The 26,110-nt window shown below is 36.6% G+C and overlaps 1 protein-coding gene across 5 annotated transcripts in view; it reads right to left on the bottom strand.

The window, feature by feature from the left end:
• Positions 1–26,110, bottom strand: part of tnr (tenascin R (restrictin, janusin)) — a 267,509-nt gene that overhangs the window by 151,387 nt on the left and 90,012 nt on the right. Inside the window, exon 1 of one of the 5 annotated variants that reach the window (XM_038289298.1) lies at positions 3,176–3,421. The exons of the other annotated variants lie outside the window; for them this stretch is intronic. The gene's annotated coding sequence lies outside the window, so the exon portion shown is untranslated. Of the gene's footprint in view, positions 1–3,175; positions 3,422–26,110 lie in introns of those variants that run through there. 5 annotated transcript variants of the gene reach the window in all.

Below are 26,110 nucleotides of genomic sequence, written 5' to 3'. Positions count from 1 at the left end.
TTGCTGTTATTAAAGCTCAGTCATCCACAGTGGAAGGTGGAGTAAGTATTTCCTTTTTCCCAACAAGTCACAGTATTCCTTTTTTACTTAGGCAGGGGTCTTGTTATCCCTTTCCTGCTTGCCCTAGTAAAGGAAACCCCCCAACCTTCATTTGCACAGGTTAATGAGCATCAACCTCAGCATGAACATAAAACCAGGCCTTGTTGCAGGGGTGATTGCTCAAACTCTCTCATTCACATCTCACATGCTCCTTTATTCCTTCTCCATCCCTGCATCTCAGTTTTTTTCTCAATCTCTTTCTACCCTCTGCACCTTGTAAATTGGACTCTGGCAACATTACGATGCCTTTCTCATTATTCTCATCACTCTGGCCAAATTGCCTTGTCTTTCAGGACCATTGGGCTCTGTTCATTGGCTGCTTTCTCTAGCTGAGGGCTGTATAAGTCTTTGTTTCCCTCCATCTCTGGGCTTAGGAAGGGCCAGATATAGGGCCAAAACTGCATTCAATTCAGCAGTGGATAGCAAAACATCTGGTCAATGATAATACATTACTTCACACTGCACCTTGTCATCCATTTACTCGGTAAAATGCAAACATACATGAGAGGATCTAAAATACATACAGTGAAGAAAAGCAGAACCTAAAATATGTAATGTTCTCCAATAACGCCAACCAATTAAAATAATTCTTGCCTAGAGGCTAATTTAAAAAGTATGATGAATAGCTATCCTCTGCCACACAAGCAAAAATAATTCATTAAGAGAAATAACTTGAAGTATTTATTTATTTTTTTTCAATACTGCAGTCCTTGGCACAAGCATTAATTTCCCTTAAGTTTGGAGAATGTTGTCTAGACACCAGAGTTCCTTTAAAGTAGAATGAGACATGGATATTTTAGTTATCAGGCTCCTTTCCTGTGAAAACAACTCCCAGTTTTAGGGTCCAACCATTAATTTAAAAAAAAATTGAAAAGATGGTGTCTACATTTGGCCAGAAGTTTTGTTTAGAAGTGTGCTCCTTTCTATAGCAGCGCATCAGCAGAGTTACTATGTTGCAAATAACTTACAGTAAGTCTGTCCCTTTGTTTCACTATTTAAACCCGTCCCCTCTAGACATAGCATTTGATGATATTTTGTTGTGATTAATTGAATGAGGTCCATTTTTGTACTATAAATTTGAATACTAGGTCAGAGCTTATCTGCTTACCTTTTTTTTCCCCTTCTAGGTGAAACCCTAAATAAAGCTACTACCATTGCCTTTTACTTTCCTTTAACAGAGTGCTATATCTGTATTTTGTTCAGGGTAACCGCAGCCCATCTGCAGCAGCCCTCTCTCGACATAGCCATGTGTGAAGGACCGCTGGCTATAATGGCAATTTTTTTGTTTTGTTCTGCAAAACTTTCATTTGATTTTTGTTTATCTGACTGTGTTAATTATTATTCCCCCACTAAATGAAAAAAGTCAGAATTTGTTATTATCTAGAGACTATTAATGACAGGAGGTGAAAAGCAGCTCCTAGAGGAGCTTGTGGTGACGTCAAGAGTACGCTTCTGTTCCAATTGACCTATATTTATTCTGTGTGCTCCTGTTCTCCCCAAGTCCATCCTTTTCTGTGTTCTTCTCAAGAACATACTTGGCGAGGAAACAAGTCCATACTTGCGTTCTTGTGAATTGAGAAAGGGCCAACAATTAGCTCTCCAACTATACAACTGTAATGGTCACCACTACTCTGTGAAGATTCTTGTTTCATCCGTTGCGTATATTAGCTGCGACATATGAATCAAGACCTATTGCTATGACCAAAAAAAGTTGATTGACAGAAGACCGTTGATATACGATTGGCCCAATTAAGGTGTACAGGCTGATGTATAATTACCTGGCCTGTATAAAATAACAAAAAAACACCCACAGAGGGTTTTTTTTTAAATAGAAATTTTCTACATTTTGGGACAATATCGTCTGATAAAGTGTACATTAATATACATGTTTAAGCCAGAATGATTTGCCGTTTAAATATGCTTTCCCTACGACTTTAAGTTTTAAATGATGGCTGAAAGTCAGAAGTTGGAAACTTTGAGTATAATATTGAATTTTATATTCTAATCCTGCTTTAAGTTCAGCCAAAGCTCTTTTCCAAAACTCCATGTTATGGGCAAGTTTCAGAGTAACTTGCAAACGTGATAGCAGGTTTAGGTAGTTTTGAAAAGATCTACTTAACACAACCACGGTAGTGTGTATTAGCAGAGTTTCCCCAGCCTGCTAGTGGTTGACACCATGTGGTTCCTAATGCCTGTTAATGATCTGGCACAGGTATATCTGCTACATCTACAATCAATTCTTTTTTATAAAAGGTGTGTAAATTCAGGAATTGTCCATTTATAAGTGCTCTGTCTGTTGAATCTTTTTTTCTACGTTTCTTTTCTGTGTTTTATTTCGATCTTGAAAGTTCTTTTTTTTCATGGTAATTACTATTCACTACCATGTATGGTATTTCAATCTTCTAAATCACAAATTGTCCATTTACTGAATTGTGCTATACAAATAAACTTGCCTTGCCTTGCTCTGCTCAGGTCAGAGGGGAGTTCCTGCCTCACGTGAAGAAATCTCTGGGTGCTTTTTATGAGTTTTGGGTAAATGGTGCCAATGTGGCACCAATGTGGCAGCTGACCCAAAAGGCAAAGCTCTCAATTTACTGCTTGGTCTATGTCTCCTCCCATTACCAACTGTCATGGCAACGCAGCAGCATATTTGAAGAGCTCCTCCAGCTGCCTAGAAGCAGCAGAAACCTCCACTCCACCAACACCCATCTTCTCTGTACCGCCAATACAAAACTGAGGACAATGGGAGAGCCTTTTAGTCTGTGGCTCCACAGACATGGAATGCCTTTCCAGCCTACCTCAGAGCTCCCCAACATGTGGGATCCCTTAAAAAAACTTAAAAAAACCCATTTTTATTCACAAAAGCTTATCAGCTATGTTTTATTGGGATCTTAATATGTTTTATTGTTGTTCCACTGCATGTGTTCCAATGCAATTATTCTTATTTGACACTGTGTGTTTTTAACTACTTTTTGATGTTTTAACTTTTCAGCACTTTGAGATCTGTTTTTACAAATTTTAGGTTTTTTATAAATAAAATGCATTATTATTATGATGATGATGTTATTACCCTTACCTCTGATAATGGGTTTGGCTGAAAGAACAAGATCTAAGAAATGCAACTAGGTTAAATGAGCTTCTTCAGTTAGTGATCGGCCATCTGGGAGAGCATTGAGCAGAAGTGGCTTGGACTTCTGTTTTGGATGCTCCGGGACGCTTCCCTCAGAGGGTTTTCCAAGCATGCCCTACCAGAAGGAGACTCAGGAGCAGAGGCTGGAGGGACTATGTCTCTTGGCTGAAAGTCTTGTTTTCACCAGAGTAGCTGGAGCAGGGGAGAGGATAGTCTGGGAGTCAATAATGATACTGGTGCCACTGTTACCCCATCTCTGATAAAGAGAAAAATGAGGAATTAGAATGCACCTCATTTACAAATATAATGAGGTTTATGAAAGGACATTGACTTCAGTTTTAGGCCTCGATTACCAGTTAAAAAGGCATTTTATAAATCTCCTGTCTGCCACATCATCATATTTTACATCATACACGTTAGAAGGTAAGTAGACATCCATGGCTCCAGCCTTATCAAAATAATACACTTTGTTCTTACCTGAAGGACACCGCTCTCATTCCATTCCCAAATCTTTGCCACATACAGAATGAAGATTACAACTGTATATCCAGACAGAGGAACTGTCTTAATTAGATTAACTATTGTGAAAAACATCAGTTCTGACACGGAACAGGCAGCCAATACCAAGGTGTAATAAACTCACACATCATCAATGATAATTATTCTAACAGGTGTGTTAATGCAGAGACACATCTAAAAGGTGCAGCATACCACACCTCCAGGACTGTCACTTGGAAACCAAAGTCTATAAAGTAAAGTTAACAAAGAAAAAAGAGAAATAAAAAGGGGCAAACTCTTCTTCAAACCACTTGGCTATCTTAATTTTCAAACCATGATCCTGCATAAAACCTTATTAGTTTTTTTTGTTGAAATTTTAGATTTGCTATCCTGTTCTTAAGTAAGCTTTCAGATTCTCTGCAATCCCTGCAAAGTTAAGGTAGTGTTAATTTCAGGCAAAAGTTGGATGTCATGCTTTAAAGGGATAGTTCGGTATTTTTGACATGAATCTGTATGGCATCCCGATCACCAGCGGCATGCAATCACACTGACTTACCCCTGGCAGCGTCCTGTGAGCAGAGTTATCGTCCAGTTTTGGTCAAGCCGAAAGTAGTCCTTCCGCGGCGGAGGGAGACATGGCTGTTGTTGGGCTCGCTGTCTGAATGACGGCGCGCACTGATACGAACAGAGAGAAAATAGGACCAATTGATAACGACGTGTGACTTTTTCCACTACAATGTTTTTGGGATGCGAAAATATCACTCTTTTGGACACATAATGTTTTGGGAAGAGAAACGTTTTATTTCGCTGTTCCTAAAAACCTGCAGGACTACTTTCGGCTTGACCAAAACTGGACTAACTCTGCTCACAGGACGCTGCCAGGGGTAAGTCAGTGTGATTGCATGCCGCTGGTGATCGGGATGCCATACAGATTCATGTCAAAAATACCGAACTATCCCTTTAACTGCAGTTCATTTGTTTTGAGTGATACTGCAGAAAATGAGGTGATTTATCACTGGATAGCCAATGTTCAGCAAAGTTTACCTCCTTGTTTATGCACAAGGAGGTATTTTTACCAGTGTTTTCTTATCACACATAGTCTGATGGCTTAGGCTAAATGGAGACTAGATGGTGACTAGTCTCCATTTAAAAAATGCTTCTCCCAAAGGAAGCGGTATCTAATTTAAGTATTTTATAATCACTAAAAGATTTTCCTTGTCAAAATTTGCAATTTGTTGATGTAGCTAGTAGAATAAACAAACCAACCATGGTTAAATGTAAATATTGAAAACCCTTAGGTTAATTAAAGAAATTTCCAAGAGAGTTTGATTTAGTTTTTAGAGGATATATATATTTTTTTTCTTTTTGGGGGGGGGGGGGGGGGGGTCAATGTTACTCATACCGGTATTTTTATTTTTTTTAAGCCAAAATAGATAAGGAAGATTGACTAATACAGATTATGTAACGACAATGCCAATACAGATTATGTCATCAGTCTAGCTGATCTCCAATATGCGGTGCCAATATGTTTGTGCCAGTTTTTAAAGCCAATATTGCTTTTCCTTCCTCCATTTACATAATAAAAATTACACAATGATAGCAAATGTTAAATAAGTCTCCTTTTTCTAACATAGAAGAAACATTTATCAAAATATCAAACAAAACACTAATAAACAATAAATGTAAAAAGCAGAATCACATAATCTCAAGGCATACTGTAACTGCTGAATACACATGAATCGGCAGACACAAACACAAACAAGAAAAATATCAGCCGGTTGAAGTATAGGCCTGTCCATAATGGGTATATCAACGAGTACTAGCATTTGCCCACAATTGTTGAAATCTGTCAATTTCTTTTTGCTTAGCTTTTTCTCCTTCTATCTTTATTCAGGCATGACCTTAAGAATAAAAAGGTACATCAGAAACCTCCTCACTGTCACCTTGTGAGCTGTTGTTTGGTTGTCCCTCTACAAATCCTTCTCCTGAGCCTCTCCTTTCATCTATCACTTTCAAAGGCTTTTGTCTCTTGTGAGGCTAAAATGACAACATATTCTCCTGTATCTTTCATATACTCAATGGGAAAGGAAGAACTACATAATCCTTTTTCCACTTTTGCTGTCTGTTCTCCATCTTTTTTTCTCCCCTCTGCAATTCTAAAAAGAAAGCTGAAGAGACACATAAATGCTATAACAATCAAAAACCATGAGCTGTGCAGTGATGATAAAGAAGGTACAAGGGATCAAAACAATTGACATGTTCTGGTTTTTAAGGCTGTTTAAAGGATACCAAGAAATTGAGTGGAGAACTGCTCCCTGTACTCATTGGGGATTGTATTCAATTACAAAGCAGTTCCACTGCAAAGAACCAATATGAAAAATGGTTATTTTAAAGGTTATGTGGGGATCTTTCATTATTATGGCTATTCCAGGCTTCTTTAATAAGATATCTAAAAATACTGTGAAGGTTTAAGCTGAAAAACAACAATGAGGTAATTGTAACAGTGGTGGCGGCTGCTCTCTGAAACAAGGGAGGCTTCATGGTGTTAATTTAATCTAAACATCAAGTATTGCACAAACAAATATTAAAACATAAACCACATTAATGCGATGGGTGAAAGTAGGTTTTATGAAGCGCTCTGGAATAATATACTTCAGAAATCACAGTAATAGCTGAACAGAACATGACTGTTCAGACTGAATGATGATTTTTCAGCGAAAACCTCCTCGCTGTCTGGCTGCTGTCAGTCAAAAATCCTTAAGTATGTTTGCCAATCAGCATCTGGCAGCCAGCATGACGACCCGCCCCTACTCCATGGACACCGCTTCTGTCAGTGAGCCCCAGGGCAGCTGTGGCTACAATGTAGCTTGCCACCATCAGTGTGTGAGTGTGTGCGTGAATGGGTGAATGAATGTAGTGTAAAGCGCTTTGGTCAAGTCTCCTAACTTGAATAAAGGCGCTATATAAGTACATGCCATTTACCATTTACACCAAGAGCCTGAGCCTCAATGAAAGTGAAGTATTTTGGCTTGTTATCTAATTAGGACTCTACTTTCTTGCTGCTTACCTCAATAGACTGCGGCTCAAACCCCTACAGGGGTTTATTATTGAGGCTCAACAGCTGATTAATGGGCAACATACTCATAAAATCAGGCTAATTTTAGTGCATATTAAATGCAGTTTAATGACTACATTTATGAAGCTTAAAATTTTATGAAATTTACAGGGGATGTTTAGCCTGCTTAGTATTGAATGAGAAATTGCCACTATATTGTAGATATGGCCTTTTAGAACTGTGAAAAAAGATTGTATTAAAATAGGATCAACCCCTGCATTATAAGCTATACAATGTTCCCACAAACATAATTTGGTTCCACTGGTAAAGGTGTATATCAGGCATTTTTATACACTCATCTTTGATTGCCTCTGCAATGAAAAATAAGTAGATAAGGCTCTTAATAATGATAAGCCATTGGTAAGCTCAATTAGCAAACAACAACTTGTTTCCTGGAGAGTAAATCTGTTCTCTTCGGCCTTCGAAATGGAAGAGGACTGATAACATATTATACAAATACATCTGTGTCATAATTCAAGAAATGTCTTCTTTGACTTCCTCAACTCTAACTACAGGCATATGCTGGCATGGACTTGTAATTATGATGACATATGCATGGTATGGTTGTTACATGTCGCATACGTTGGTCATTGACCTTGACCAAGACACCTTACAGTAGAACTGCAGTCAGTCCCTGGACTGGCATGGCTATCACTGCCCCTACATTGTTAGGGACAAATGCAGAGGACAGATTTCCCACTGGGATCAGCTTCATAGTCGTAGTGGGCTACTTCTTTAATTTTATTTATTTTTGCTCAGTCTACTCGTAAGCACACAGCCCGCCACATGTTGAAAGGGCAATATTATTGCCATTACGGTTAAAATATATTAGAATTTTTACAGATTCAGAATTAAAATGCCAAAGGGGATGGTATGGGGGGTGGTCATTTAAGAAGGGGGATGATTTTTAGGATTTTCTTTAAAAAGGGGAAACCATCTCCCCTCAACACGAGTTCTTGATGACTGCTAGGAAAATGGTGACAATAAAATGGATGAATCCACAGCCACATACTGTGGCACAGTGAAAACAGAAGCTGGGGAAGGTGTGTGGAATGCCGGCTTTAACTGCTCAACTACAACTAAGATCTGATGTTTTTGTAAAGAGGTGGTTACCCATAATAAGATACGTCTCAAACTGAGGGGATTCCAACAGCGTATGTCTTAAATGCCCACATATTTATTTAATATTTATTATTTTCAGTCATATGTATCCTATTTCTAAGCTTTCTGGGCCCAAAGGATTTTTGTTTTTTTTCCTGGCTTTCACAATATCATAGATAACCTGTGATGCTGCCAAGGAATGTTTGTATTCTTTCTAATAAAAAATAAAGTAAAAAAAATAAATAAATAACAGTTGTTTACTAGTTTGGACCCATATAACATTAACATTCTTGACATCACATCCGCAGAACAGCACGGGAACATTCGACTCAAAGTACATTCAGGAAAATGTGCTGGTTTGATTCAGGATTCATCACACCTCTAAGCTCTGCCTCTTTCCAATCAGCCTCCATCTCATTCACCTGCTTACTTGACTCTATAACCAACTCTCAGACAGTCACTATTACCAGATAATTAAGAGTCATTGGTGAGATTTGTCACCAATGACAGGCATTCCTGTTGCCTGTCTGCCTGCCAGATTCTGCCTTCCAATTCTCTGAGTCTGCCTGAACCCTATCGGACCTGTCACAGTGTTTGCATCTCTGACCTGTTTTCTGTGCACTGACCTCTTTCCCGGAGTCTTCCCTGGATTGTCTAAGTTTCTTGGATCACCTGGCTCTGTCTCTGAACCGGCTCTCAGACTCCAAACTCTGTTTTGTCCCCTTGTTCATTCTAGCTGTCTCTGCTCATGGATCCGACCCTGTGCACTGTCCTGGACCAACGATTAAGTGTCAAAGAATAATTCCTCCAAACTAACCAGGGCAGATTCAGGAAGCCACAGAGATTCATCAGTGACGTCAATAGCCAACCGGCTTCTTCAGAAACCCCAAAATTTTGTCCTAAAACTCAGAGAAGATTAGTGAACCAGAATTCAACATTAGAAACATTTCCCTCTGTTTCTGCCTGGCCACTCAAATGTCTAATCTCTTTCCAGATGATCCAGTTGCGGACTCTGCTGAATCCCCCCTAACCTACTGCAGTTTCACATTTTAATAAGCTGTTTAAACGCCAGTTGTTGCATCAGGTTGAATTTGGGGTCTTCCATTTTCTGGTCATTACACATAAACAGGATTTTTGTTGAATGTTTTGTCATGAACATTTCATCCGTAAGTGTCAAAAAAGCAAAAGTTTTAGCACCATAGTTGGCACTATAAAAGGATTGTTCGACTAGAGCCTAACTGCATATGTCCATTTCACGCCTCCATGAGCTAAAGCACAGCTTCATATCTAAAATGTCCCACAGCTCTGCTTTGGTCACATACAAATCTGGACAGATGATAACAAATTATCAAGTCTCCTTCTTTAGACCCTGGGGACTTTTATCTCAAGTGAGACTCTAATGATATCTAAACAAATGTTTAGCAAAAATGGACCACAACATTACTCTGAAAAACGTTCCTTCTTTCATTTAGTGTCCCTTAAATATTCAATCATAGAGGTTTTTAACAAAAAATAAAGGATTATTATGTATATTATTAATTCTTCAAAATGAATGCCAAACTCTCATAAACTCTGTGTATTGTAACCCTTTACTTTCTCTCTTCTTATACAAATATATAACTTTGTAAACCTTCAGAGGTTCGTGCTCCACATCCTGCTTCGATAAATAAAGACAAAAGACAACATCTTGTAAAGAAAGATCAATATAAATGTTCCTGTAGCAATTTTGTAGAACTTGTTTTCATTTCAAGAAAATACTTTTGAATCATTCAGGCTGCAATGTTTTCAAGAAATGTCAGGTACTTAAGAGTCGGGGAAAGCTTGTTAAGACATCCTTTATTGATCGTGTTCTAGCTAGGTCAATTTGAAAACCACAGGGAAATGGGAGGTCAGCCGAATGCCTTATCTTTGTACGTCTCTGTTCCAGGACATTTGATTTTGATGCTATCAGCTCCAAGAATAGCCTGGTGAGGAGAATATACAAAAGATTCTCTTCATTAGGAAAGTGTGCCATAGTGAAGACTGCTGTGACTATTTTCAGCAACAGAGTTGCAACATAAAAAGGCACAGAAATTTAACAAAAATCCTAACATTAAGCCTTCAAAAATAAATGATTCCTTAGATATCTGTTTGTTTTAAATAATACTTAGATCTATTTAATCCATAATTGTACCGTGATCAATTTTGTGTAGAATGCTAACACACATGGATAATCATCGGGGGAGACAAAACTTCACAGATATAATTCTAGACAGGTTGAAAGGTAACATCAGTAAATCTCTCTCTTCGTAGAAAACAGGTAGGAACAGTTTAGTTCAGTTTTTTTTTTTTTTTTTTTTTTTGCAATTCTCAAAAGAATTCACATCTAAAAACCTTTCAAATCCTACCAGCCATTTTGCTGGATTTTCTTTTTTTTTAGGCAGTGCCTTTCAAGCCTTGTACTGCTTTTTGTGTCACACATAGCTGGCATACAGCATTAGCCACATTATCACTGTCTGTTTTCTTGTATGCCACAACACAAAATCTGAAGACTGTTGAGCTGTGACAAAGATTTACAGTATAACTATTCTTTCCCCCATACAGAATAAATGTAGGGAAAATTCAGGTGAACCCGCAGTGTGTTAAAACATCAGTTAAAACATTAGAGAAACAATTATAAGGTTGCACAATCAAATTGAATAAATAGGGCAACTGATTTAGAAAATTTTGCAAAGAATGAAAGCATTGCTTCTCACACTATCTCAGAACAAAAGTGCCGTAAAAAACTGAAAAATAAACAAAACCATCTACAACACCGCTGTCAGCTCCATGACATTTGAAACAAGGTAGAAAAACAGGAACAAACATTAAAAAAAATTAATTACTCTAAAAAGAAGGGGAACTACCAAACAGGTAACTATAGGTAAAATCCCTAATCAGATGCATGTAGACATGAATAAGTAGTTGTTTATTTTCGTTCTCCAGTTCTGTATGTCCACCATCCCCTGATGCTCCTTTGGTAATCATCACTGACACAGGCAGACAGACTATAATCCACATTGATTAAAAGCCTAAGATCAAAGGCTTCCCCTGCTGTCACTCTCAACTCTTCTCTTAATTCAGCTCAGCCTTGTTTCCCTTTCTACCCTTTCTTTCTACAGCTATTTTGGTCTTGACTCTTTTTTTTTTCAATGTGTTAATTTGTTACTCCTGAGTGTTTAGATTCTGCTTACTATTCTTTTCCCTTTTTCCTTCTCATAGTGTGCATTTTTTATTAGTGGTGTAGCTCAATTAGGACACCTCAATCAACACCAACTGATTCGTCATGATGCAAGTGTATCTCTGCATGTTTAACCTCAAGACTGAGAAAAGCTTTATGATTATTTACTATGACTAACAGGTTGTAAGAGAAAAAACATCTAGAATTCTTTTCATGGTAAAATCTTCCTGCGATATTCATACTTTTATTTGAACAAAAAATGCACTAGCAGCATTAGTATGGGAAGGAATGGAAATGTCCTTTATTAGTCCACAGCAGCAAAATGTAGGTGTTTCGGCAGCAAAACTGATCCAACAAAGGGACTTTTGCTTTGCATTATGTAATTTCAGAAAGAGTATAGAAAAAATATAAGTGTTTTAAACCAAATCTGTGCAAAAATAGCTAATAATGATGAAAAGCGTCTTCACATCTGAGTTAAATGCTTAATTTGGTTGTGAAAATTTTTTCCCATTTGCTATTGTCCTAAAAGTGATCATTAGAGTGAGCAGTAGAAACATGGAAAGTCAACAACTATAAACTTTAAACTGAAGGTGGGATTTAATAAATGTAATTAGATGCACAACGAGACATTTACTACCAGTATTCTAACTAATGGCACCTGGTTTTCGAGCAGTGATGCAACAGTTTAATTTTAAAATAGATTCCTGCAGATAGCGTTTTATTTTAAACTGGGTAAAAGCATTATTTAATGTATTTTAGTAGATGTAAAAATAGGTCTGGACTCATGAAATGCAAACTGATGTGCTTAAGTTTTGTACTTAAAACACTTTGTTCAAATTATGGGCAGTACAGCATTATTTATGTCTAATGGATCTTTTTTAATGTTTAAAATAGACAAATATTATCAAGTTGTTTTTGCAGTAACTATGTCATCATTTTTATCAAATATAAGTTAAAACATATCAAATCCAAATCACCAAACCACATTCTTTTATCTGGAAAATTAGTGAATATAAAACCAGGATTGATTCTGTTGGGTGATTGTTTTCATCTTGCTTCATTTTTCTTTTAAAGGAGGAGTAAGAAAATAGTTTAATTTGATTAATGGTTGTCACTAGATGTCTGGCACTATTTTCTCTTTCCTTCAATTCATAATTTTTTTTACTCTTTCTCACTCCAACTTTTGACATCATGTAATTAATCCAATACTAAAGTTAAGAAGTTAATTCCCTTAACTGCTAACCTGATTAACTCTTTTTTCAAATCCACACAAAATAAACCTTTAATCAAGATATTGAACAGACTAGCATGTGATTATTGCTGACAAGCCTTGTTTATTTTTGACCAAAACACATAAAAATCCAACTGCTTATTTCTACCATTGTTTATAGAAAGCATTACAAAAAAACACTAAAATCTCAAGTAAAAACGCTGTCATATCTAACTGGAAAGTCATGGCCATAAAATTTAGAACAGAACTGCAGAAGGAACTGCAAAGACTTTACCTGAAACTTAGAGATTTCTAAAGTGGGCTTTTTTCTATAAATTATACAACATGCAAGAAAAACAAATTGCTGTACTCTGCTGTAGGCACAAAGCTATAAATCAAACGACAGCATTAAATTACATAGAGCTGATTAATATTTACACGGCAATGTCGTTTGTCCTGTCTGACTTCATTATAAAGAGTCATGGGTGGTACATCGTAGGAATCTTATGTTAATCCTCTTAATGGAAATAACATATTTAATCTCATTATCCATAAAACCATGGTTTGAACTTTCAGTGCCTAGGATTCATTTTGTGGACAACTGCAACTCCTGATAATCCCAACTCAAAATGTGAAATCTGCATGAATTATCTCTGTTGTCCAGCATGTAATCACAACAGGTTTTGGGTCTTTTTTTTTCAGATCCATGAGCTGAAAATTTAATTACCAGATAGAGATTACCAAACTGTGTCACCCATTAAGAAGAGTAATGGCTTACACTCCCAAAGCACGGAGAAAAAAAGAAATACAATAATTAATTTCTACCAGACGCATCACCTGATGAACTAAAACAGTTCAGAAATTCCCTTAATAGTGGTTTTAGCTACCAATGATAAAGCGTGAGCTAATTTTTCCTTTAAAAAACATGAAAAACAACACAGCTACTTATGACATAAACTAAGCCCATGCCTAAACTTGAGTTTGTTAAAAAAAAATTCAAATAAACGGAGGCGCGCACCCATCATTTTATGATTTACAGATAACATTGGACTCGACTTAAAAGTAGTCTAAGTCTAAGACTTGGACCTTCATCAGGTCAGAGTCAAAATTTGTTTTGAAGATAACAAGTTCTGGCTTTTTTTTTTTTGTTATTCATGTACATGTCATCAACCCATCCACATCACGGGGTGGGCGGTGTAGCATGTGGACAGCTTTTAGTTCCTGGGAGTCCAAATCTCCTAAGACCTGACCTGGATGACCAGCTGCTCCAAACTCATCAAAAAAGAGCACCAGTGCCTCTTCTTCGTGAGGACCCTGAGGAAGAACCATCTGTCCTCAGAGATCCTTACAAACTTCTAACGCTGCGTCATCGAGAGTATCCTCACCAACTGTATCACAGTTTGGTATGGGAACTTGTCTGCCTCGGACTGGAAGGTATAGGACTGGAAGGGAGCGCTGCCCCAGCGCATCGCCGGGGTAACGCTCCCTGCCGTCAAGGACAACTACAGGAAGTCTGAAAAGTGCCCGGAATATCACCAAAGACTCCACTCACCCAGCACACCCACTCTTCTCACTCCTGCCCTCTGGGAGGCGTTACAGAAGCCAACGGACAAGAACCACCAGGCACCGGAACAGCTTCTTCCTACAGCTGTCACACTCCTGAACGCCTCCTGACACCAACTATAAGGGCTGTACACCCCTCCTCCCCAATATAAAAACACACACACAACAATAACATATAGACTGTCCTCACACACATCTACAGATCCACACACAACTTACACTTACTTCCCAACTATAGCTGTATGTAATCTGCAAATCTTTTATTTATCCTGTATTATAACCCCACTAATTTTATATATAATCCATATCCTAAGTTTCCTGTCTATTCTGTATATACTGTAGCTTTCATATTTATTTATTTTATAGCCTCCTCTCTGTTTATGTATACCATTTGTACTCAATACATGCATAGTCTCTGTGCACATGTAAATAAATATTTAAATCCTGTATAGCAGTGTTCTGGATAGATGAAAACTACATTTCATTGCTTTATACTTTTGACAGTGTAATGACAATAAAGCTAAATTTAATTCTATTCTATTCTGTATACCTGTAACTCCACCTTTTCATGTGTGTGTTAATACCTTTCCTGTTTTCTAAAGATATACCCATAAAACCAAAAATGTAAATTTCAAATGATGTATCACACATGTAATTTAGGATACAGTTCCTCAGTTTTTTGCTTTTCCATTAGGGTATGCAAAATAGGCGAGGATTACTTCAAATTAGATGGGTATTAAGAGGTTAAGAGAAACATGTTGTTTCTACTATTGAAATAAAATCTGCAACAGAAAATGGAGAGAAAGTTCAGCAACACAGTAGTTGCATTAAGTTCACTCTATGTCAGCTCCTTGGCAAATTGGGAAATGTTTGGGTCTGTATGAATTCATCAAATTAGAGTTTTGCAGTTATTATTTTTATTCTGTGCTGTATGAAAGAGGTGGACACTGTGATGAAGGGATGACTGACACGGCCTGGAGATAAATAGTACAGATGTGTGTGTGTATAAAAAGGAGATTTCTGCAGAATGTCGTGTTGGTTAATGGAGAACTGATATTAGGCATTTATATGATGTTGCACCTCTTGTCTCCATTAGTAGCTTTCATTTACTGTTTTCAGATCAAATTAATTTTGATCATATTATTTATTTTTAATTTTTACGTCCATAACATTGCAACAACATTAACAGCTCTTGTCATTTATTTTTCACTGCTTGGCTTTTGCTACAATTCTGCCTCTCAGCTTGGTCAGAAGCTCACCAAGGATGAGCGAAACCTACAAACTTCGTGTCATGTTGAAGTTAGTCTGGTTTTTCTTTAAGAGAAATTGTTTAACAGTTGGATGATAAAAAGTACCTTGAGATTCCATGCTTTCTAAATTGCTGCTTTTTAAATAAACTCAATTGAATTAAATTCTATTAAAAAATAAAACCTTAAGGGGAATTAAATTTAGGAAGTAAGAATAAAAGTTAGTGTATTTTATTGAGTGTACTGTAAGTTATTATTTGCTTTCAACTGTAAGTACAAAAAAATGACATGCAAGGTTGATAGAAGCAGCTTCAGAATATATGTTCCTAATAAATATCAATTAATGTGAGCTGCAGCTGAAAAGAAATAGCAAGCCTCAGTTTTTATAAATCTCGATATAAAAGATTAAACACAAGCATGTCACCAACTAAATCCACATTTGTGCATTCTGCTCTACTCAAGGAACTCCACAGACAGAGAAGAAGATTAATATGAGAGAGATTGAAATTCCTCCAGTAATAGTAACAAATGGAGGAGGAGTTGAAAGAAACCCACACTCTCTCTGGTATTTCAAACTGCCAACCCTGATAAACACACAATTCATAAATTTAGGGGGAAGAGTAGCTGTTGCTTTAAACATTTGTCATGAATAATCTAGTTAACTAGTCACAAATGCACAAGCGGATATGATTTGTGGGCTTGAATATTGTGGTTTTTAAAAATAATGGGGTATAACCCCAGTGGGTTGGGACATCAGGTAAAAGTACTGATAACTGAGCATCTTGAGCATTTACTCTAGGGCATGCAACCTGAATCAGCCCCATAAACACTTCATAGTCACATAAAAAATGATTAGGTAATCTGCAAAATTAATTGAAACTCATTTTAATTAAAGGATTTGATTGGAAAATGAAAACCTATTTTACCAGGGAAACTGTGAGAACAGTTTGGGATTATTTGATGTCGAAATTAAATTGCCATTGTTGACATTTCATTTTCTGACACAATAGTGCTTTTAGCACTTAACCAATAAATTGTACACCCCCCCCCACCCCCCCCCATTTGATTCAGTTTATATTTTTCAGTCCATTATCATATTGCTGTATGTGTGGGCATGCAACTGGACATATAGCAAGTTGGAAAAAGTATATTTTCTCTAGTTAATTGTCAATTTATCCAACACTTTAATACTGCATTAACTTCTGTTTGTGTGTTCTTGGTGTGTGTTGGGGGTGCAAGTGGGGTTCCGAGTGCACACGCCATATCCATCTGTGATTGCCCCTCTCTAGGAGGCAGGCATTATCAATTAGCATTACAGTAATTACACATTCAAACTACTTTTTACTTTATTTAGGATACAAACACACAACAGAAATAGCATGAAATGCAAACACATCAAGAGATAGTTCACAACTGCTAAATCACCTCCCACACACACATATATGCAAACTGAAATGTGAGTAAACAGATTCTCCTTCTCGTGTTTTTAAATTGACAGCATCTATATTCAAAATTAGCTAAGCAAATCAGCTTTTATATTCACGCCAACAAGCTCTTTTTCTATATAATCGTCTTTTTAGAACAAAAAATCAAGCACACATACAAAAGGCTCACACACAGAAAGAGTTCACAGAGGCCTACACATCTACACCTTCCCCTGCTGAGAGAAAAAGAGCACATAGAGGCTCCTCTTTCAGCACAGAAAACAGGAAAAGTGCTCATTTGTTTTCTTCATTTCATGTACTGCTGGGAATTGTTTGTTGCAATATGCCTCTTGAGGTGCCCTAACTGAAAAAAAGAAAAAGAAAATAAAAAATTGAGCCCACGCAAACACAAAAGCAGACCTTATGCGGTCTCACCACTGTTCTACTCACCCTCTAAGATATAATGACATGCTCAGGCTGATATGAGCTCAGAGGTGATTTAAAAAAAAAAAAAAATCATATTGTTTTTTTTTGTCAGTTTTTCCAGAAAACGTGACCGATTAAATTAAAGAAAGTAATTTCCACTGTCAGTGCTTCAAACATTAAAAAAATAAATAACTTATCTTTAAATGTTCTCTGCATTAAAAAAAAACACAGAGCTTTAATTAAAACATGGATCGTACCAATGGTTAATTCTCCAATTGTAACAAAAGAGAACTGGTGATACAGAGTTGTCTATAGTTTAGATCCGGGGAAACTAATTAAAAATCAGTGGGGTATGAATAAAGAAAATCATCAACCAGTAAAGGTCTGGAGACATTTTTAATTATAATCTGTTAATTTAAACAGAATTTAACACTGAAATAAAATGAGGTTTTTATGCATCCATGTTATACATTTAATTTTTAGATTAATATGAATAAAAGTGGAACATTTTCCCATTTTAAAATCTAAATTGTTTTTGAAGTAGAGAACAACAATAGTTCAGTTTGGTATATAGACAATTTCCTGATTCACGTATTTTATAAAACGCCGGAACTGACCGTTGGTTGTTTTTTTTGTTTTTTGTTTTTTTATGGCTTAATGAGAGAAGTGGGCTTTACGCTGCCCTGGAAGGCTTCAAACCTTTGTGGAGAATCCTGCTTCAGAGCTGCACATTGAGCCAAACATACTCAAAACGTGCAGGGCAATCTTTGATCACATCATTTCACTTTTTTTCACTAGTTCACTTCACTTCTTCCAGCAGTCCACGCTTTCTCTGCTTTCTTTTTCTCATCACCCAGCTTGCCACAGTTTTTCCTTCTGTGTCTAAAAGTGGCGCGCCGCAGTGATCAAGACTGACACAGCTCATTGGCTAATTTGTATCACGTGTTGCTTTGTCCCGGAAGCTCAGGAAGGCTTTATCTACGTTAACAGGAGCAGCGCGCAATTGAAGTTAGACACTTTTGTCGGACAACAAGCGGTAACTTGTGGATGTTTTATATCGGGTTGGGTCAAGATTAACCAGCAGGTGGGTCCGGATCAGGGCCGCGGTCCGCTGGTTTAGATCATGGATTCCATTGGACAGCCTCCTTAAAAGTGCAGAGATCTGACAAGAAAAAATAATACTGTTTTGGGGGACAGAAAAACTAAAAGAGGCTATGAAAATTAAACACCTTCAACACTATTGCAAAAGTGTGAAACTGTGAGAAAATGATGCAAATGTACTTTTAGAAATCACTGTTTCTGTCATGATTGGGTGGAAGTTGGTTGAGGATCCAAATGCAGAGATAAAGAGGCAGATATCATATCTTGCAGGTTTAATTTAGAAATAAAGGGCAAGAGAAGACTAAATCCAAAAAGAATAAACAGCAAGCCAAAAAAGGAGAAAACAGGGAGAAACACACATGAGAAGTAAGGTAAATAAGAGAAATGAAATCCGGACTGAGGAACTGCACAGGAGGAGATTTGGGAGACAGAACACTGATCTCTATTTATTCACTGGTTTGCTGATTGCCAGAAAAAAGTGAAGTCACTGGTCGGCATGTTGGTACTCTCCACTCCCACGGAGGTGTGCAGTAAAAATGCCTAGTTGTGTAGCATTTGACAGCAAAAACAAGCAGTTTGCCGGCTGTAGGAAGACTTTTTAGAGTCAATAGATGTACTAACCAAGAAAATCCATATGAACGCCGATGTTTCCTATAGTACAGTATGTAGCGTAACATTAGTCTGGCAATCTCCAACCGGCTCGAAGACATTGACCATTTCTCAGCTCACAAGAACACGAGTATGGACTCTTGTCCTCGCCAAATATTTTCTTGAGAAGAACACAAGTAAGTGTGGACATGGGGAGAATGGGAGCTTGCAGTATAAATATCAGTCAATTGGAGCCAAAGCACCACCAGTTATTAATAGTCTCTAGATAATAATAAATGTTTACTTTCTTCATTTATTCGGGGAACATTTTTAAAAGTTAAAAGTATAATGATCTTGCCTCAAATGATCTTAAAAGATACTTTTATTGCACAACGGAAACAGAAAAGAGAACTTTTCACTTAATACTCTGAGCTCTGTAAGCGGTCCCCAGGAAGATGATGCGCTTAGCATTTTTGGGACTTCAGTATTATTATGCTAAATTAATTCATTCATTTTGTTGTGATGGATTTGTATAAAATTTTATATTACATGATTTATAGACTTCATGGACTTCAAAATGACTATGCAATGTGCCTAAAAGGTAAAACAGCATCTTTGTTTACTGCTGTAGAGCATGTATTGTTTATATTGCGACCGGTCTAACTAGAGAGTACCAATATCGCTGCCATTGGCTTCAGCAATCGAGTGAATAAATAGAGATCAGTGAGACAGAACAAAGCCTGGGCTAATCAGCTAACATGGAGCAGGTGTGGATAGAAGGAACTAGAAGCTAGGGGAAAGGAGACTGGCTGAAGGGGGCAACAAAGAGCAACACAAAAAACACTACTTTTTCTTGACTGTGGAGGGAAAATTTCACCCAGTGTAACAAGATAACGACAGATATGGTGGACAAAATACCTCACAGACTACTATTTTGTGCAGAAATTAGTAATATTTTGTACTAGGTTCAATTTTATTTTCTAGATTCCAGTCTTCCTTTTATCCATAGGGCCCCATATTTCTCCCAGCTGGCTTGAATTCCTAAGTCTTCACCCAAAGAAGCTGGAATGATGGGGGTGTCTGGAGAAAGGAAGTCTGGGAGTCTCTGCTTAAACTGCTGCCTCGCAGCCTGGTCCTGAAAAAAATTATGTGAACTAGTACTAGAAATTTACACTTAAAAATAGTTATATTATTATTGCAGTTGCAGAATTGCAAGTTATCGCTCCACTCTGAAAATCACGGATCAAGTACATTTTTAAAAGGCCTAAATCATTTTGACATTTAAGCCCAACATGAATGTAATCTTCTGTGTTCTGCCACACAAGACTGTAGCAGTTTTACTGTATTTGCAGTCCCACTGTGAGAATACAGTTACATTTGGTCCACTTCTTCCTCTGAGTGCTTTGTAGCAGTGGGAGCTTCGCAGAGGGAGGCTTTTGAATGTAAATCTTATTATTCCCCTGCTGTTTATTTGCTGGACCAGGAGCTGCTGAAGAATGTTGTTATTGCAAAAGGCAGGTGCATGAATAAAAAATGTAAACAACAGATACAAATGCATATTAAAAATATTTTCCGTGTGTCTTCAGTGCGACCATGAAGCAACAATCCAAGGACTGAACGTTGGGCTGAATACATTATTGACTGCACAGCCATCATGATGCAAAAATATAAATAGAAACTATGGTTACAGGACTTGTAAATTCCCACACAAAAACATAATTATGAGTGTGTTAAGGAATTATTTTTGCTTAAATATTTATTCAATATTTATTCTCATTACCTTAATTAGATCAATAATATTTCCAATGGATGATTGGATTCATTTAAAAAGGAAAACAATGTTTATCTTAAAAGTTTAACTTTGTTATATTTGTTCACTTAAACAAATCTTTTATGAAAAAAATTATAAAATATATCTTTGTTTTACTAAGATTATTCTATGAATATTTTCTTAAAAGGTTAGATGGTTGTATATCAGTTTTTAAATGTGCTACATAAACTGACATTTTAACACCTTAGGGAATTGCTGTTGAGATCAGAGCCTGTGCAATGATTCATGTATTCATTTTTAATAATGATAAAACATTCACAGAAAATAGATTTCAGATCATGTGGGTGAGAATGCCCACTCTTAGGTAATGACTGATTTGATGAATTACATAGTGAGATTTAATGGAAATATGAATTTAAACTTTATGCAAGACTAAAAAAATTAAAGATTTTGAAAAACTCATCAGGTATTATCCACGTAAACGAAAAAAACCTACTTAATGCATTTTATTCTCTGGCCTTAAATCTCACTGTACCAAACCACCCGAGCCGCTACATAAATCATATTGGCTTATTGAATTTAAGAAGTATGAAATATCACGGATGATAGATAGTTGGTATTTAGGTAAGATGACACAAAGCCATGAGTAGGCTCTTGTGTATTAGCGTGTGCACCAGAGGAACAAAGAAGTTCAAAAAAGCGAGAAAATGAATGAAAGACACTCACTCTCTATCTCTTGCTCAAACACACAGGCACACAAGTTACACAAGACCTTATAGGGATCAGTTTCTCACTGTGATTTTGGTTTAGAAAGTAGTTGATGCAGCAGATGGATTCCCTCCCACCGACCATTCATCAACTGCCATACCAAATCCTGCCTTTGCCCTCTTTACACCAGTGAAAAATTGGTTCTAGACCATCTTTTTCCACCAGAAAATAATAAACATTTAGCGTGTCATCAAACGGGTCTCGCTGCATTGTCCACAACAGCACTTGAGCAGGAAAAAAAAGGTTTATTTCATTGTGTTCAAAAGCACAAGGTGAGGAGATACAGATGGCAAAAACTAAAATAATAGGTGCTTTAAATACAGTTTATTACACAGCAAAATATTTTTAGGGATTCAGAAAATTTCTTCTGGTTGAATATTTATTCCTGAAATCATTCTTAAAGTTAAAGATCCATATATTTTTTTAACAATCTAAAAAGTTTATTGTCTTAAACAATAATCCTTCCCATCTTGCTTAAAAAAACATACAATACATAGGTTTCTTCAGGTCTACTGTACGTATGTTGACATATGACTCCTTTTCGCAATTAATAATCTCCCTGCATCTATCTTTGTATTTAACAAAGACTAAGCTAAGTCCTTGTGTAAAGGGGGAACAGAGGTGAGGTCTGCACGTCTGATTGTGGAAATCCTGGAGGATGATTGGTAATGTGAAAGGAGCGTGAGAGAAAGAAATGGAGCAGTTCTCAATCACTTCCTATTGACTCTCACTACAGAGAAAACATTATCAGCGATACCAACCCGGGGGGATACAAGCCTGGGCTTTTCCCTGCACTAAAAGAAGAACTATTCTCTGATCGTACTGACTGAATGAACAGAAAGTAGAAAATGAGAGGCTCTGTTGTGATAACATAGTCGGAAAAGCAGAAAAAGCACAAATCAGTCATTAGCTTTTTAAAACTAAGAAAAAGGTCCATAGATGCAGGCCTTAATTTGATAAATTTGTTATGATGACCATTCACACAAAATTGTCATTATTGCTTTAGAAAAAACAGGTGCCTGTCTCTGTATTTTAAAGCACACATATTAGAAATAATGCCCTCCAAAAAAAAAATTATAAATAATTAATTTGCTGGTGTTAAAAACCCTGCATATATTTGGCAGAATATGCAATTGACCTCTAGGAATATTCTTGTTCAATTTAAATTGAAAGCTAATATAAAATGGGGATAACGAAAATCCTGTTTTCATTATATATTTTTCGCACTTTCAGGCAGACAGCCGGCTTAACAGATTTGCAGAAAGTCACCGACAACATCCACAAGGAGAGTACACAGCAAAACATCAAAAGAAGAGAAAAGGTTTTAGAAAATGCACACTTACTTATTACTAAGCCATGTTTCCAAGCACAACCATTGAAAGCTGGCTGGAGAGATCAAAACCAGTATGATGAGACTGTAAACCAATGACCAATCTAGAGTTTGAGGGAGATTCCCACGGGATCAAGGGTGACTGGGATCAATGCTTAAAAAGTTACCACAAATAAAATATGTACACAATCAGTAATTATTTGGAGAGTGATCACCTTTTAGTGTAATGTTTTTAATGTCTTAAGTAAGTGGAGCCATTAACCAGGAAACTTTGTAGCATCACAGACTTCCTTCAGCAGACAAGCTATATGGAGATAGTTATTTCATTTCCTACATGCTACTAGTGTAACGACTACTGTATCATTGTTCTTCATTGAGTAGCAACCTGGCATAAACTAAACTCCATAAAGAATCCATTAAAGGTTTCTGAAGTGAAAGATGTGAGGAAAAAAAGGCCAAACAACATGGATTAGCTGAAGGAATCTATTAAAACAACCCATACTTCCCTAAAACCCCCGCAACACCACAGGCTGCTGCTGCACTGATATAGTAAATTATAAAAAAAGAGCCCTGGCCAAATAGTGAATCAAATATGTGCACAGATAACTCCCTTAGGAATATCTACGTGCTTAGAGAAGCAGTTATGTGTAGAGATGCTAATTGTAAATTATGAGAACATTGGATCCATTTGTTTTGTGTATAATGAAATTGTTAATGATATGATTGCATCAACTAAACTCTTCCATAAACAGCAAAAAAAAAAAAAAAGTAAGATTAGGCCTGGTTGGAACAACCACACGGCTGAATTATATTTTTGAAAAGAAATTAGAGGTATGACATCCCACAAAACATCTCTGCCCTGTGCGGTTGCTGGCATATCTGGCACTGCCTATATTTTGAAGCTGTGGCACCAACATCACAGTAGATTATTTAATTGTATTCATAGTGAACCATACACTCAAAATAATGTTGACCGTACAGATGAAATCTGGCCTTTTGAAATTCATAAAGCTATTTCCAAATTGGCTAACAAGCCATTGGGTTGGATGGAATCTCAGCAGAGCATTTAAAGTATCCAAGTGCAAGGCTGGCTCCTATACTTTTCATTTGTTTTATGCCATTTTTTATACATGGTCTTTTACCTGACTCGATGTTAAATGTCCTGTTAGTACCGTATCAAAGATAAAACTGGGAAGATTGGCATTTCTGATAATTACCGTCCAACAGCATTGGCCAGTATAGTTTAAAAAATGATTGAGTTAATCCTGCTGGACAGGATTTTAGGGGTTATCAAATCTGCAGATAACCAGTCCGATTTTAAGGTTAGGCTGGGCACAGATTTGTGCATATATGCTCTAAAATGAGATTATTTATAAACATAATAAGCATAACTCTTCAGTTTTTATGTGTTTCCTAGATGCATCAAAAGCATTTGATAGGGTAAATCACCAAAAACTTTTCTTGAAACTGGCACAACAAGGTGTACCGCAGTATATTTTTCTTTACTTAATGCAATTGACAGAGACAATTAAACCAGATCATACAGCTAGATTGTTTCAAAGTTTCCCATCTAAGTAAAAACTGCTGATTGCATCGAAAGCAATCCCTCACACCAAGCATGGTTTTTGTGAGAGTGGAGAGGAAAACTCCTTTTCAACAGAAGGAACCTCCAGCAGAACCAGGCTCAGTGTGAGCGGCCATTTGCCGAGGCCGACTGGGGTTCAAGGAGACAGAAGCAGAGATGCAAAAGAAGCAGAGATAAAAAAAAGGTAACTGTCAACCAGCTCCACAGACGTTCCTGTCCAGGAAAAAAACAGCCAGGCAGACGAGCTCAGAGCAGGCTTTCCTTACCAGCTTTAATTAAATGAATGCAAAGTAACTTAGACTACCTAAGATAAACAACTGAAAAATATCTTTAGAGTTAAGTTTAATTTTTTTTTACTAAATGAATTACATTTGCTTATTAATATTTGATATTTTTACTTAAACGCACATACAGAAATGAAGCCTCAGTTGTTTTGTTGTTGTTGTTTTTTTTAATCTGTGGTGTCTTTTGTAAATTTCTAAATGAGTTTTCAAAGCAAAACATTGCATATATTAATCAAAAGCTGTGATTTCCATTTCTACAGCTGGTGTCATTCTCATTCACAGATCTGCAAAAAAAAAATACGGCTGAAGAAATTACTAAGCCATATAATTTATTTATCAAAGTAATGACTAGATGTGTATTGACATCACATGAATAAGTCATGTACTTAAAAAAAAAAACAAAGAAAACATGCATACTCCAATTTTATTTTATGCCCACATTTGCAGTAATATGTTGGGAATCAAGCTTACACTCAAATCTGAAGTTCAAGGTTGTGAATCCTTTTATTAAGCAGATTTTGACAATAAATTTCATTTGGCAACACAAAGTAATACTTATTGAAAAGCCAATCCCTAAGCAAACTGCACAGCATTAGAGAGATAACGATGTTTGTTTAATTGTTCAAGCTGCATATAAAAAAAAATCCATGTCTTTCAAGTAATGCACTTCCTGATAATCTCAAAAGATGGCCCTGCCTGCCAATGAGCAAAGCTGCATTTGCAGAGTTAGAGGAAGCTTTGATAAAAGTTTTTCTATTACCTTGGGTATTCAAGCAAATCCGGTGTATGAACTGTACACGTTTCATTGATTTCTGGGAGCCTTCTCAGACATTTAAAAATCATCTGCTTGAAAACAGTTTGCTATATTTGCGCCTGTAAACCACCGAGGGTTTTCCATAGGAAGTAGAAATTATTCAAAGCAGAAGAATGAAACAAAACCTATGGTTTCCATTGTGGAGTCTCATACATTCAGAAAAGGGTTAAGTAGTGTATCAGCTAGTGCTTCATATATTAAAGATGTAATAATGCAGCTATCTTGTGGATTCTGTGATCAAACCACATAGTTTTGTTTTGGCTGTGCAAAGGAGGTAAGGATCAATACAAAATGTATTATTCTAACCACACAATATTCATGTATACAACAATATTTGCAGGACTTACAGACAGATCAACAAAATGATACTGTTATAGGATTTATATGCAACTGTGGATTAAAAAAACAGCAAAAAACCCATAAAGGACTATGTTTGCACAAATGCACAATCTTAGGACTGTATTACTAAAGAAACAAGGATAGCAAAATTGCACAAATGAACTTTAAGAATGCAAATGAATAATAAAATGTAATGAATTTAGACCTTATGATTTGCACAATAATGTTAAACTACACATTATCTATAAATTTTATTCTGTTTCAACCTTTTAATGTCATGGTTTTAAGAAGCTTGTGCCTAAATTTAGTCCAATGTTATATTCAAATAAATTAGCTGCTCAGAGTTTGTTACATGATAATTAAAGAAAGTATGAATCCGAATAATCTAGAAATATAATTATCTAAGTATTTTAAATTATCTAAGCATTTAAAATTCCAGTTTTTTTATTGCATGAGAAGAACTGATTACCTGTAATGTCAGCTGGATGTAACTTTATAGAGAGCATATGTGTGGAGCT

Source organism: Cyprinodon tularosa, unplaced genomic scaffold (genome assembly GCF_016077235.1).
Source record: "Cyprinodon tularosa strain WSP-4 unplaced genomic scaffold, ASM1607723v1 ctg267, whole genome shotgun sequence".
Classification (NCBI taxonomy): domain Eukaryota; kingdom Metazoa; phylum Chordata; class Actinopteri; order Cyprinodontiformes; family Cyprinodontidae; genus Cyprinodon; species Cyprinodon tularosa.
The sequence above is the reverse complement of the archived record's forward strand: the minus strand, read 5'-3'. Positions and strand labels throughout refer to the sequence as shown.